At 36.3% G+C, this 14979-nt stretch overlaps 1 protein-coding gene across 8 annotated transcripts in view; it reads right to left on the bottom strand.

Annotated features, from left to right (window-relative positions):
• LOC106869828 (nuclear receptor coactivator 3) overlaps positions 1-14979 on the bottom strand; it is a 485654-nt gene that overhangs the window by 58167 nt on the left and 412508 nt on the right. The window contains exon 1 of one of the 8 annotated variants that reach the window (XM_052976413.1): positions 2063-2415. The exons of the other annotated variants lie outside the window; for them this stretch is intronic. The gene's annotated coding sequence lies outside the window, so the exon portion shown is untranslated. Of the gene's footprint in view, positions 1-2062; positions 2416-14979 lie in introns of those variants that run through there. 8 annotated transcript variants of the gene reach the window in all.

The following is a 14979-nucleotide window of genomic DNA, read 5'->3' as shown; positions in this document are numbered from 1 at the left end:
AAAAAAAAAAAAAAAAAAAAAAATTGGTTATTGATATGTCTTATTGCATAACACGTGGCTGGAATAGGTGAGGAAGAATGTATGTATATTATATACGTCTATACGCGCGAGCGTGTGTATATGTTTGTGTATATATGTGTGTGTGTATATATATATATATATATATATAGATATATATATACATACAGATATATATATACACACACACACACATGAGGTGGATAAAAATGGAATTAAAAGATGGTAGAGCTGAAAGACTAAAAAGCCTCCAGTTTTAAACCATCACAGTGGTGTATGTTGTATGTAGGTAGAGGGCAGAGAAGGACGCCCATCAAGAAGACTAGAGAGGGGGGGGGGAAGAAACTGTTGTTTCAAACATCAAACTAATGCTGGACTGCTATCACAATTTCTGTTTAATTCATGGCCAGCACACACGCATATCCCTAGATCATTTTGGGGTGGGAGTACAAATGAAAATGGAAGATTTAACATATGCACTATGATTTATAAGCAGAAAATATGAATACCAGAACAAATAATAATACTACAGTTGAGGAAAAACGGCTTGTAATGACGTTTATGCTTCTTCCAAGGGCGTTATCAATGAGGTTTGTTGGTGTTGTTTAACCCTAGGTCAATCCCCGATCGAGCATAGCAATGATCAAAGACATTCTCGCTAACATCACGTTTTTCTTAGGGATACGCAAGACTACATTATCCAATATGTCCTTTTCTTATTTAAGGCAGTAGGATACGATTTTATGGCTATTTTTAGCATGCCGAACGACCACATAGACATTCTCTTGTTGAGGTTAAAGCGGAGGAGCACCTCAACCATGTAATAATACAAATATTGATTATTATTATTATTATTGTGTTCATCATCATCAGCACCATATTTAAAAATGCTCGTTCAAAGAGCAGTTGTGTTAAAAAATCATTTCAGTAACGGTTGAAGTAAGGATAGTGAGTTTAATAATAATAATCATCTTCCTGGTAGATGGTAGGTAGCAGTTGTAATAATAGGCGAGCAATAAAATACAATCAGCAAAAAGAGGAAGGGTAGGGGTGACGTGATGGCGGCGATGGATGTAATAATAATGGTGATGATAAACATTTCTTTTATAACAGATACTCTGTATATGTGTATTTATATATATGAGTTCTATCACAGTGTCAAATAGGTACTGTATATACAGATCTATTTCTCCACAAAAAAATCTCTATCGAAAATATATTAAATTCTAAAAGAAAAACAAAAAAAAAAAAGATTTAAAAAAAAACTCCATGACGCTGGTGATGACGACTTTGGTGTGTTACAAGAAAAACGATAGAGTTGAAAGAGAGAGAGAGAGGAGGAAGGTGTAATGTGTATGTTAAAGGAGGGGGTGGAAATAAATGTCGAACAAGTGTCATAAACGAATGTGTCGAGAAACGGGACTTCATGGGGACGAGAAACAGGGTACTAAAAACACACACACGCACCCCTAACTAATACTGCCAAAGCTGTTATACCAACAACAAATACAGCTACTGCAAATTGTACCATTACAAGCACCATAAACAGCACCACTAGCAGTACCAGAAGGTATAGTATATGTGTATACGATGATGATACATACATACATACATACATACACATACGCACTACTACTACCAGAGCAAAAATGTAGTACGAGGCATGAAAATATAAGCTGATTGATAGCCATCAATAAACTGTTAGCCATTGATGGTGTTGCTATCAATTTCTGTTCAAAGGAAGAAATGACAATGGGTGTATGAAAAACACACACTTGTTATGGGTGTATGTGATGATGATAATTCGTTCTTTATTATTGCCAGAAGGGAGGTAGGGAGACATTACATGGACAGGTTATGATAAGTGTGTGGGGGTTCATACAGCAATCGAATGAAATGAAAAATAACATACAAACCTAATGTATGTTTAGACACATACACCAGGTTTTTTAATGTGTGTGTGTGTGTGTGTGTAGACACACACACGCAAAAAGAAAAATATAGAGCCAGATGAAAAAGCTAACGAAAAGCTTGTATTGCTAACCTGATGGCCGTAAGTGGATCGTCTGAAGTCAGTTGTAGCAGGCCATTGGTGTTATAGATAGTAGGTCTCCTGGTAAGTAGCAAACAGCAGCAGCAGCAGTAGTAGTAGTAGTAGTATCAGAGTGGGTGGTAGTACTAGCAGTATTATTATTATTATTATTATTATTATTATTATTACTATTACTTGTATTAACAGAATTCAATGTATGAAAACATGTGCTTATACACCCCAGTAGTAAAAGCAAAGAGAAGTATCAATGTTATGAGCTATACAAGACAGACGTATATAAAACATATACGTCTATCTAGCAGAGTGTCATTCTACACACACGCATACGTGTATGTATGTATGTATGTATGTATATATATATATATATATATATATATATATATATATATATATATACACATGTAATCTGCCACACGCATACATCTATGTATGTACATACATACACAATATTATTACATAGCTCCCTACATAGACACATCTATAGTAGTGTCGCTATTGACACTACTACTACTACTACTACTACTACAGCCACTACTGTTATGAGGAAGAGGAGGAGGTGGTGGTAGCAGACGTAGTGGCAATTGCGAAAGGTGAGGCGTTACAAGAGTTAGAAATAGTGAGGAGGTAGAAGGATAGTGTCGAGGTGGGAGGAGACGAACAGCGGAATCTAACAACGCATGCGTACTTGGATTCCGACGCATGGTTGGTCGATAAGAGTCACGTGCAAACAACAACCTAGTTCATCCGGTGCCGTTTGTTGCAACATGAAAATATGTTGGCTACTACATAACACACTTTCATAATACATATACACAGCAAGGGTTGTGTACGTGTTTGTGTGTATCTGTGTATCTATCTATCTCGTAAGGTTTCAAAGACATGAAAAACCAGGGTGAAAATGTTGAGTTCATTAAACTGTGGGATATGAGCGCGCGCGCGCGCATTCGTTAGCAGAGGTGGGCGGAAGCAACGAGAATGAGTCCTTAGACATTCTGCACACTAATAATACAAAACGGTGTTCGCGTATGTACACACCTATACACAAGCAAAGTGGGGCAAACTTCAAAACTGAACAGTAGTGGATGTAATAAAAGTATAAACATTACATCATGTCATTTCTGATATGCTTTTGTTAGACTTCATAGCTTTCCTATCTTAAGACAAAATATCTTACTAAATGTGGTCTGTGTACGCAGTCGCACACACTTGAATACATACATATTCACATTCATATGCACTTATGCGTACACATGCATATGCACATATGCGCGCTAGCGACACTATTTGACTAGCTTGGTCTGGAAGAAGGGGTAGTACCCATGGTTTTTCCTGATCCTCCTGATCGGATAATATTCCTTTTGAATAAACCAAAAATTGTGGGAAAGATATAAGCAAGAAGGGAATTAAAGAGGGTTTTCAGTTTGGAAAAGGAAGGACTGGGAGTGGTGATTAACGTGCCTGGACACAAGTGTGTTGGGAGCAAAAGAGATGAGTCGGATGGAAGTGCCTGAGTGGAGGTGACAGAAGCCCAAGAAATAAAAGCTATTTTGTATTAGTAGAAAAGGAAGAAAGAGGAGACAAGATGCTTTTGAGCCAGAAGCTGGACACACACACACATATTCATTTTACGTCTATTTTCTGTGTTGGCACGAATTGGACGAGTTGTGATAGTGTGAAACAATTCTGAGAGTTATCACCACCTGGTTTCTAAGGCTGGACGCCCTTCCTAATACCAACAATGTAGTACAAAATATATCTATAGGTTTTTTTTTTTTTTAGCCAACATTGTATGTCTAGTAAGATCTAAAGGTCTTTACAATATCTTTGTGGAAAGAAGAAGAAAAAAAAGGGGGGGGATGATCTAATTTCAATTCCGTTAAAATTTCTTTAATGTCATGTACGACCCCTTATACTGTTCTCAAAGACAGCATATAGACCTACTATTATTAAAAACTTGAAGTAAACGCAACTGTATCTGTGACCAGTCCACAAAAGAAATCCCAATAGGAGATTGAAATTTGTTCACTGGTTTGCTCTTTACATTACTGTCTGTAAATTGGTCTACAGAGTACTGGTTGAAAAATCTGAGTAGCACTGAAACAAAATATTAACACACCAGCAACAAATGTGTGTGCGTGAGTGTCACCTTCCCGAGCATCAAACTAATATTTCTGCTTGTTGTTTATACACCTGTCTTCGTCTTTTGTTTTTCTGTAAATTTCATATCTATCTCTCTCTCTCTCTCTCTCTCTCTACACACACGTATATATATATATATATATGCATGATCCTTCACATGCAGTTGACCCATCATAGCATAATTGTCTCTTTTTGGAAGACTTCAGCTGATGTTACACCTAAAAAAGGATGGGATCCACCAAGAGTAATAATGCTCAAGACATCAAATAGCATATGACAAGAGGGCACCCCCACGACCTCATCCCAACTTGAGGGCCCAAAGTAAGACAAGGCACATGTTTGCGCACGTGCACACACACACACAAGGAGGATCCGTTATGATTTTATTCAACTTATTCTCCTCTAAACTTCACACACTTACTACAGTGGTTCTTCAGTTATTAAGTCCCGTAAAAGAACTTGGAAGGTTGGGCCTCCAACCAGGCCTTTCGCAACACTTTTAAAGCCAGGAACTCCTTTGTGTACATGCATGTATGTTCTATCAGATATCTGATAACTAGAAAATATTAGAGTGATAACCACATAGGCTACTACATGTAAGTGACAAAGCTGGCAATCCAACAAAACCTACCTAGTGAGGCAGATGAATTTTAGGTACTCTGTGAAATGAAAAATAAACTGGCTAAGAGTGTATGAATTCAAAAGAATTCATAGTCATCCAACAGAATAGGTCTCTTTCTCAGAGTGAAAGGTAAATTTTTGATGCTTGTGTATGAACAACAATGTTAACTGGTAGTGAAATTTGGGATGTGAATCCAGAGGACAAGCAAAAACCAGAAAGAAATGAAAGCTAGGATATTCCACTGAATGTGAAATATCAGTGTATATCTATGACAAAGTGCAAATGTGTCGAGAGAAAAATTGGGCATCAGATGTAATGTGCAAGAGAAAAGACTGCAATGCTATAGTAATGTGATGCATATCGATGAGGATAGCTGCATAAAGAAGTGCCTATCACTAAACGTGAATAGAACCTGTGAAAGAGGAAGATGCGAGATGAAGAACTGAGGTAATTGGTGATTTGCTGTGCTCAAGAAAACCCATTCTTCTAAGCAAAAATAAGGTCTTAAAAGCATATCATTTATATCAATGTCTCTGCACCCAATCTGTCCTTAATGAGTTTTGTTTTTCACAACATTTTCCCAACACCCACCCTTCACACAACTCATCTTCCTAACACCCACTCCATTCCTCTCTATCCATCTGCCACTCTCCTTTCACATTCGAGCAAATCTGCCTACTCACTCACCCAGTCCAATCCTCTGGACCACTTATATTCACCGTCCAGTAAGATGAGGGTCACTGACATCTTTTCACCACCATCTTTACTCTTTTCTATCAGGAGTAGCCATCTATCTCCTTCCTCTACAGCAGAACACCTGTTTGTTACCTCATCTAGGTTACCTTGATGATGCTGATGCCATGTAAAATGCACCCAGTGTACTTTGTAAAGTGGTTGGTGTGAGGAAAGGCATCCAGCAGTAGAAACCATGTCAAAGCAGACATTGAAGCTTGGCAGTCCTCTGGCTTGCCAGCTCCTATTGAACCATCTACTCCAGACCAACATGGAAAATGGACATCAAGTGGGGATAATGATGTGTATGTGTTATTGCACATGGGAGAAGAGTACTCTAACTTAAAAGCTGCAGTTTTTGTAGCCTCTGGGTTTCTCATATCTTATTTGGCTTGCTGCCACATTATTGATTTTAAACTTTTACAGGGTGCAATTTGTCGCAATAAAACTTGTCTATGTAAATTTTGTACCCTTCTCTCTTTTTCTATGTATAAATCAAGATTTAGACTTCATGAAAGAAACAGATGGTGGGCTTTTAGCTGTAGCAGTTGGGGTACCATGCATGTCTGAGAATGAAATAGCACCACTTCTCTAATTTCCTCACTCATGGAGACACCAAGTGATGTGTAGCTGAATGTGGTTGTGATCATCCTTTGGTTGACTATGCAAGTGTCCTTCATTGCAGTGCCATAGCTATCTTGGTTTGATCACATTGTTGTATATCTATGTTACTGTGGAAGCTCATTACAAGAAGGTACTGCATTTATGATTTTAACACAAAAAGTTATACTTGACAGCAAGTTAACAGCCAACATGAAAAACTTCTCAGTCACACAGTCACACCTGTGCTTTTAGAGTGTGTGTGAGCATGGGTGTGGTTTATTATGCTGTGTTCATTATATTTCAAAAGATCCATATGTGAGGAACAAATGCATTATTTTGTATTTCTTTCTGTAAATCCATTCCAATATTACAAATATAAGGTACAAATGCAAAACTGTAGAGATAAATTTTTATTTAATATATCTTAAATATTTCATTAATGATAATATCTGTCAGGTAAAGAAATACCTTATAAATAGATTACATCATCAAATCATCAGAGGTTGCATGACAAATGCAAATAACCTTTGAGATAAATAATGGACACCATAAAGTGTAATGGTTTCAAGAAACATAACTAGCCCCACCTTCAAGGCCAGTTCAGCTCATCAAATCATTATAAAAATAAAATACATACTCACAAACATATACCATTTTCAGTTTTTTTTTTCAAGCTAGCATGGGGTTATACAAATATATGCACATACAATGTGCTTCATCCAGTTTCTTTCAATCAAATCCACTCACTATAGTAGAAGAGACTTGCCCAAGGTATCATGAAGAGGGACTGAAGCTCAAACCATATAGCTATGAGGTGAACTTCTTAACCAAAGATCCATGCCTGTGCCTATATATGTTTACTGTCAGGTCACTCATAGGTGCTATTGCTAATGTAACCCTGTACACCCATTGCACTGTTAGGAAGGTGAATTTTAAACACCATGAAAGATGAAGAAGACCTGTCAAAAGGCAGATAAACAAAGGAGTGACAACAGCCACCTAATGTATATATATATATATATATATATATATATATATATATATGTATTCATGTGTATGCTTATTTACATGAGTACATAAATGAACATGTATATAAATATATATGAAAGAAGGATACTCTTATTTGAAACCTGTAGTGTTTGTAGCTCTTGACCTCTTGATTTTATCTTTTTGTTTGTTTGTTGCTAGTTTAACAGCTATATGTATAAACAAACAAACATATGTATATATGTTTATTTAGATATATGTATGTGTGTGTGTGTGTGTAAGTATATATACAATTATCAGTGTGCTGATACCAGATAATTTCAGCTCAGTAATCAGTTTCACTCAACACTAATATTCCATGTGGTTTGAAAGTGAACTGTCAGATCATGCATTAGGAGAGAGTGTGGAGTTTGAGCCATGTTATACAGTAATAAGAAACACAGAAAACATAACAGGTGTTTTTAAGCTTTAATAATTCTTTCTACTATAGGTCTGAAATGTTGAGAGTAAGGGCAGGTCATTTACATCAACTCTAGTGCTCAATGGGTACTTATTTTATCACCCTTGAAAGGATAAAAGTCAAAGTTAGTCTTGGCAGAACTTGACTGACTGTAAAGATGGATGAAATGCCACTAAGCATTTTATCCAGTATACTAAAGATTCTGCCAGCTCAACACCTTTTTTTAAGATTTAATAATACACACACATTTCTATAAGCCAGCAGCACACACCCTCAGTATTTCAGCAAAAAAATATATAACCTAATCCTGCATATTATAAGCAAATTGGCATACCTGACTAGAGGGTGAAAGAATTTTAAAGAAAGATGAAAGAAGAGAGAAGAGGACAAGCAGAGACACACACACATTTATGCATATCAACACACGAACAGAGAGTAAAGTGGGGCAAGTGAAGTAGAAAAGCCTAGGGTCATAATAGTAGTAACCAGAGTCTGTAGAGTATTTGATGTACAAAAATAAGAGCATGTTTATCTTTCTTGACATTTTTATGATGTTTAGATCCAGTGAGACCCAGTCTCGCAAACATACTATGCATCCATGCAGTTGCATATTTGATGCAACAGTCAGGTATTGTCTTTATATGTTTATACATCAATCTCATTCTTAGGGTTACCAACAGCAAGTATATTTACATATACATATCTATCTATGATATATATTCTTTTATTTGTTTGTCCTTTTGACTACAAGCAAATTGACCCCAGGACTTATTCTTTGTAAGCCGAGTACTTATTCCATCAGTCTCTTTTGCCAAACTGCTACGTTACGGGGATGTAAACACACCAGCATCGGTTATCAAGTGATGCTGGGGGACAAACACAGACACACAAACATATATATATATATGATGGGCTTCTTTCAGTTTCTGTCTACCCAATCCACTCACAAGGCTTTGGTCGGCCTGAGGCTATAGTAAGACACTTGCCCAGAGTGGCACGCAGTGGGACTGAACCCAGAACCATGTGGTTGGTAAGCAAGCTACTTACTACACAGCCACTCCTGCACCTACATACGTTTTAGATAAACCTGCAGACACTAGAGATGCAGTGACAACACCAGCCAGGATGCACATGATGCTTAGTTCCTAGAGGAACTGCCCTATTCGCAACATTAACATGTGCCTACATACATACATAGTAAAACAGATATGGTGCTCCAAATGCAACAACTATTATTTTGGTAGCACGGTCTGATCACTCTATGTCTTAATGAAGGAACACCTCACTATCGATGCATCTTCCTTTTGCTAACACTTAACCAAATGTTGCAACACTACCAAAAAGATAGATGCCTCCATACTAGACTCGGAGAAGAACACAAGAAATCTGATCAACTGCCTCAACCTGAAAATCAATAGTTGATTAAAGATGGGCAAGTGGCTCCTATGAATACATCACAGCAACTAAGACCAACAATATAGCATACACCACTAACACCATCTTCCATCACCACTATGTGAAAATATGTTACAACAACCACGAGTAACAATGGAGAGTCACTGCTGCTGCTAACCCAAACAGTTTAAAAGAAATAAAGAAATTGAGGTAAATACACATTTCTTAGACTGCTTCCTTCTGAAGCTAGACTTTTGCATCTAAAATAGTTTTGTTTGTAAAACTTTCAGCACTGTTACAAAATTTCTTTATTTCTCTTTTCATTTCATATGTATGGACATACATACATACATATAATGTGTCCTATCATTATGAGATACCTTGTATAAATGTATATAAACAGATGTGCACAATCATTTTAATGTTCACTTTTGAATATATCTGATTCATGTTTGCATGTTTTCTACAGCTGGAAGCCCTTCCTGTTTCCAGGTAAGGAAATATTTCCTCATGGCCAGACATGTTTTTATGTAAACAAAGGATACTACTTGGATGATGTTTACAACAATTGTATGATGTCAAGACAAGAGCAGAAACACACACAAGTGTGGCAAGAAGCTACCTTCTCAACCACATGGTGCCAAGTTCAGTCCCACTGCATGGCACCTTGAGCAAGTATCTTCTACTATAGCCTCGAGCCGACCAAAACTTTGTGAGTGGATTTAGCAGATGGAAACTGAAAGAAGCCTGTCGTATATATATATATATATATACACACACACACACACACATATATGTGTGTGTGTGTGTGTGTGTGTTTTTGTCCCTGCCACCACTTGACATCTGATGCTGGTGTGTTCATGTCCCCATAACTTAATGGTTTGGCAAAAGAGATTGATAAAATAAGTACTGGGCTTACAAAGAATAAGCCCTGGGGATGATTTCTTTGACTACAACCCTTTAAGGCAGTGCACCAGTAATGGCCACTGTCAAATGACAGAAACAAGTAAAAGACTAAAAGACTATATATATATATATAAAATAGAAGCAAAGCTGTACTGCCCCAGGCCAAGCAAAGCCTTGTGGGTGAATTTGGTAGACAGAAACTGAAAGAAGCATGTCATATATGTATGTGTGTACTTGGGCACAATTGTTTATATGTGCAATCTACAAAAATCAGTTGCTGGAAGTAGTGTTAGTGTAACTTCTCCTGCCAATAAACTGTCTGTTCAGTTCATGTGAAATAAGTTGCTTATTTAAAAAAACAGGTGAAGGTTAGCGACAGGAAAGGCATTCAGTTCTAAATCAATGACTCAATGATATATTCATCCAACTCTTGCTAACAAGGAAAAATGGATATAAAACAAATGAGTGAAATATTTATATGTTTATGATGACATACACATCATTTTTACATTTGCTTTTTTCCATGTGGTTTGGTTTGGGCAAGTCTTACTGAGACTGCTCAAGTTGCTGAGCTACAAGATATACTGAGTACAGAAGATGTAAACATATCACTGTCACTTAAATGGAGTCAAATGTGAAAACATATGGAAATATTTATGCACACACAAAGATATATACACCTCCTAAATAGTTTCTCTCTACCAATTTTATTCACACGCTATTAGTCAGCTACAGGCTATAGTAAAGACATCTTGCTGTAGGTACCATGCAATAGGATGGAACCTGAAATCAGGTAAATATGAAGTGAATTTCAGATCCATATATATATATATATGAATCCCTAAAACTTGAGAGCTGCACAACCGATTTCATTCAAATTTTACACATACCTTACTTAGGGTCCATGCAATGTCATGGGCCAAAAAAAGTTTTCAACTTCTTGCCTAATGCAAGCCCAGAGCAATCTCTTATCTCTTGCACTATTTCAGTATTACGTCTCTACTGTAATGCGAGATAATACTTTCAGTTTGAAAGAAGTTTGTCCTATATATATATATCTTCCTTATGCATTCCAAAACGGAGTTACCGGTTTTGACATATGGGGGTATCAAAAGATTTAGTACTATTTTGGCTACAAACTAAACTTAATTTCCATTCACATATTTGCATTTCAAAAATTTAACATTATAATCTTTTCCATAAATCAACTATTGTAAACGTTTTATACGATGATGATGACGTCACATTTTCTATGTGTGTGTAATTAAAAGACATCAATCATCACAACACACCTTCACTCACTCAATCTCTCTCTTTCTCTCTCTCACACACATGTATGCATGCACACACACACGTCTGTTTTATATACATCTTTCACTTTCCTTCTCTCCTCTTTCAATTTCTGCTCTCTTGAAATAAAATTTTATGGAATCAGAGGGAGAAACACAAAATGAAAAAAAGGCAGAGACAAATGAAAGAAACAGACAGAAAACAAGTTTTTATAGAAGATGAAAGACAGGGATAGCGGGTGACAGAGAAATACTGATGTTTCATACCTTATGTATGTTCTAAAAGTGAGAGAGAGAGAGAGCGAGTGAGAGAGTGTGTGTGTGTGTGTGTGTGTGTGTGTGTGTGTGTGCACGTGCATATGTTCCTTTTGCATTCCAAAATTGGGTTGCCCATTTTGACATAAGGATATCAAAATATTCAGTAATTTTTGGGCTACCAAATAAACTACATTTTCGTTTACATATATTCTACATTATCTCAACAACCAGCTATAGTTATTTGAAAGACACTGCTCTACAATGACCAGGTTTCATTAGAAAGTGAAAATAGTTTCACACTTTCAATTTCAACCAAAATTACGAGAGTTATAATGTTTCAATAATGAAAGTAATGTTTTGCCGAATTAGTCACATTTGTACTATAATAAAGAAAGCTGCTTATCATCTATAATGTGATAACATTAAGATCATCTTATTTCTATTATATTTGAAATAAATGAATAATTTACATCCTAATGTGAACAACATTATGCATCGGCAACTTTCCGTCTTTATGGCCACCACAGCAGAATAGTGTGTCAGTAAATGTATTGACTGACATAACGAACGGCTGGAGGTGAAACTCTTGATAAAAAGCAATGAGGTGGCAGGTCCAAGGTATATAAAAATATACATTTACCGTTCAATTCCCAGTTAATAATTATCGCAGCAGTTTCAAGGTTGCAAGATGTTTACAGTTACATATTTACCCTTAAATTAACATTTAATACATGTGCTTAATATATTTATTAAGAAATTTATCTATAATAATTGCTGTGGCATTTACCATTAAATTAGCAGTTCATACATGTGCTTCTATTTGGTTAATTTATACTGCATACAAAAATAAAGACATACTACATACATACACCTGCTTACAAAAATAGGGAATAATGTATAATTTCTTTTTATGTTCATAATTTTTTGTTTACAATATTGAAAAAAATATGCCACCAAAGAAAAGATGTAATCTCTCCAGAAACAAGTATAAAGCAAGGACGAGTGTAAAACACCTAAGGCGAGAGTCTGAACAGAGAAGCAGGATGAAATTTTCTCAACATCAGCAAAGGCATGCAGCAGCACAGCACGTCAGACGGAGTCTCAAGAGAGAAGGGAGATGAGACTTTCCCAAGATCAGCAAATGAATGCTGGATCATTAAATCAATGTTTTAACGATTAGACAGAGAGGTCCAATAGAATGAATAGCTCTCAGAAATGGACTACATACAAATTCGTTCTTCACAACTCCTGAAGCTGTTTTTAGATATGATCCATCCCATTCTTATAAAAATGATAACTGTCCAAATTAGCGTGCTAAACACAAATTGTCGTTTCTGTAGAAGTTTAAAATTTTCAAATGAAACAAATGGTATGTGCCGCTCGGGTTGTCAGGTAACATTGTCAGCACTACCAGCTCCTTCTCAACCTCTTATCGATCTTCTAGAAGGCACTTCCAGCCAGTCAAAGAATTTTCTGAACAATATCAGACAATACAACTTTGCATTTCAAATGACATCGTTTACTGCAGCTAAGAAGATAGTTAAAGATGAATTTATGCTAATGTCAAAGTTCAAGGGCACACCTCATTAGTTCCCAGTTACCCACAAATGAACAACCACAGTTCCTCCAAATTGACTTTACGAGTGATGTAGGACATCAAAGCCAAAGGAGATATCAAAATTTAAGATGATGGTTTGTGTTAGGAACAGCACCGACTGCTGCAAAAGACAGCTTTTCAGTGCATTTTAAAATCATATAACCCAACCCCCAATTTTCCATGACTGGTTAGGGCCTGAAATACTCCAAACAGATGCATAGCATGTTACTTAGTCGAATTAGCCCAGCATTTATTCCACAAATGTTTTGTTGTCAATACCGCACTTTCCCATATCACCTGTTTCAACATAACTGTAATATATTATATACAAACTATGCCATTTTAATTCCGAGCAACGCCGGGTGTCTATACATATAGAAGAGTGTGTGTGTGTTATGTTTTGATCTATCAACAAGACCTCCACTTCTCTGTCTCATTCATTTGGAAGTATAAGAGCTCAGGACCATGAATGCTGTACTCTAACTTGAAGTATTGGATCCGTTCTTATAAACCAGCTGATGAGGGAACTGTTGGTTTCACCAGCTAAAACACTATACATCATGCCTCAACAAGAAATCCAAAATAATTTCCTTCTTCCTTCACAGCTGGCTCAGTTCCAACCAAACAACCTGGAAAAAAATTCCCAAGTGTATTGAAGAGTTAGCTCCCTTACTTATCAAAGTTAATGTCAGAGTCAACTCACCCACACCCCTTAACACTTTACAGTGATCTATATAAGTCTGCCTTCAATTCAATCACATGACCTGGCATATCCAATGAAAATTCAGCTTACCAACAACTGACAAGAAATCAACTTTCAAACAATACTCCTCTTTCTTGGGGTGCCTATACAATTAAGCATGTATTTGTGAGTCTATAAAACTGAGTAATAATTGGAGGGGAGGGGGCATTAACTGCATTAAGCTACAAATATATATTCTATGTGATATAGTGAATAATTTTTTCTTTGTACACCTGTTCACTTTAATATTCACTCCAGTTAAGTCTTAGCAAGCACTTAATAGAAAAACTGCCCTTCCCAAATTCCTTGAAGCATATACAGATACTCTCCATGAAACTTTATGATATAACATTGATATAATTAACTAGATGTACAAAAAATCTAGTTCTTTAAGAACTAGATTACTGGTACACCTACTTCTAAATACAGATTCAAAGCATGAATGTGTCCCTTACCACGATGAAAGACCTTCGGATTTTCAGTTTGCCTTATCAATATGATAATTGGACTTTATTAAAAGTAAGATTTCAGCCTTGTAATAATCCCTTGCTAAAAATTCTGAATGACTACATGATACTTGAAAGTATGCTTCTTCACAGATAAAACTAGGAACATATTGAAAGTAGACACTGTAATGCACAATGGACTCCTAATAAACAACAACATCAAAATATACAAGAAAACCAGCCCTACAATATATACTGTACACTAGAGTGTCAGAATTAACTATTTTGTTAGAAATAGAAGATTGGTAGATTGCTTTACCATTCAACCCCTGATATCATCTTGAATGATCACAAACCCATTTTCCACTTGAATCTCAAACTGCAATCTATATATATAAAAATGAGAATGTGTGTGTGTCTGTCTGTCTGTGTGAATCCCTAAAACTCGAGAACTACGCAACCAATTTCATTCAAATTTTACAGATGCCTTACTTAGGGTTCCAGTTGTGTTTTAGTCAAAAAAAAATTTTAACTTCTTCCAGAGTTCGAGCCCACAGCAACATAATATCTCCTCCACTATTTAAGTATTACGTGTCAAAAGTGAAACAAAAACACTCATGTCAAATACTTTCACTTTAAAAATGAAACTATTCAACTAACTGAAACAATCACATTTCGATATTGTAATGACAGATACTTTCAGAGAGAGAGAGAAAGAGAGAGAGAGAAAGA

Source organism: Octopus bimaculoides, chromosome 24 (genome assembly GCF_001194135.2).
Source record: "Octopus bimaculoides isolate UCB-OBI-ISO-001 chromosome 24, ASM119413v2, whole genome shotgun sequence".
NCBI lineage: Eukaryota > Metazoa > Mollusca > Cephalopoda > Octopoda > Octopodidae > Octopus > Octopus bimaculoides.
This window is presented reverse-complemented; position numbering and strand designations above follow the sequence as displayed.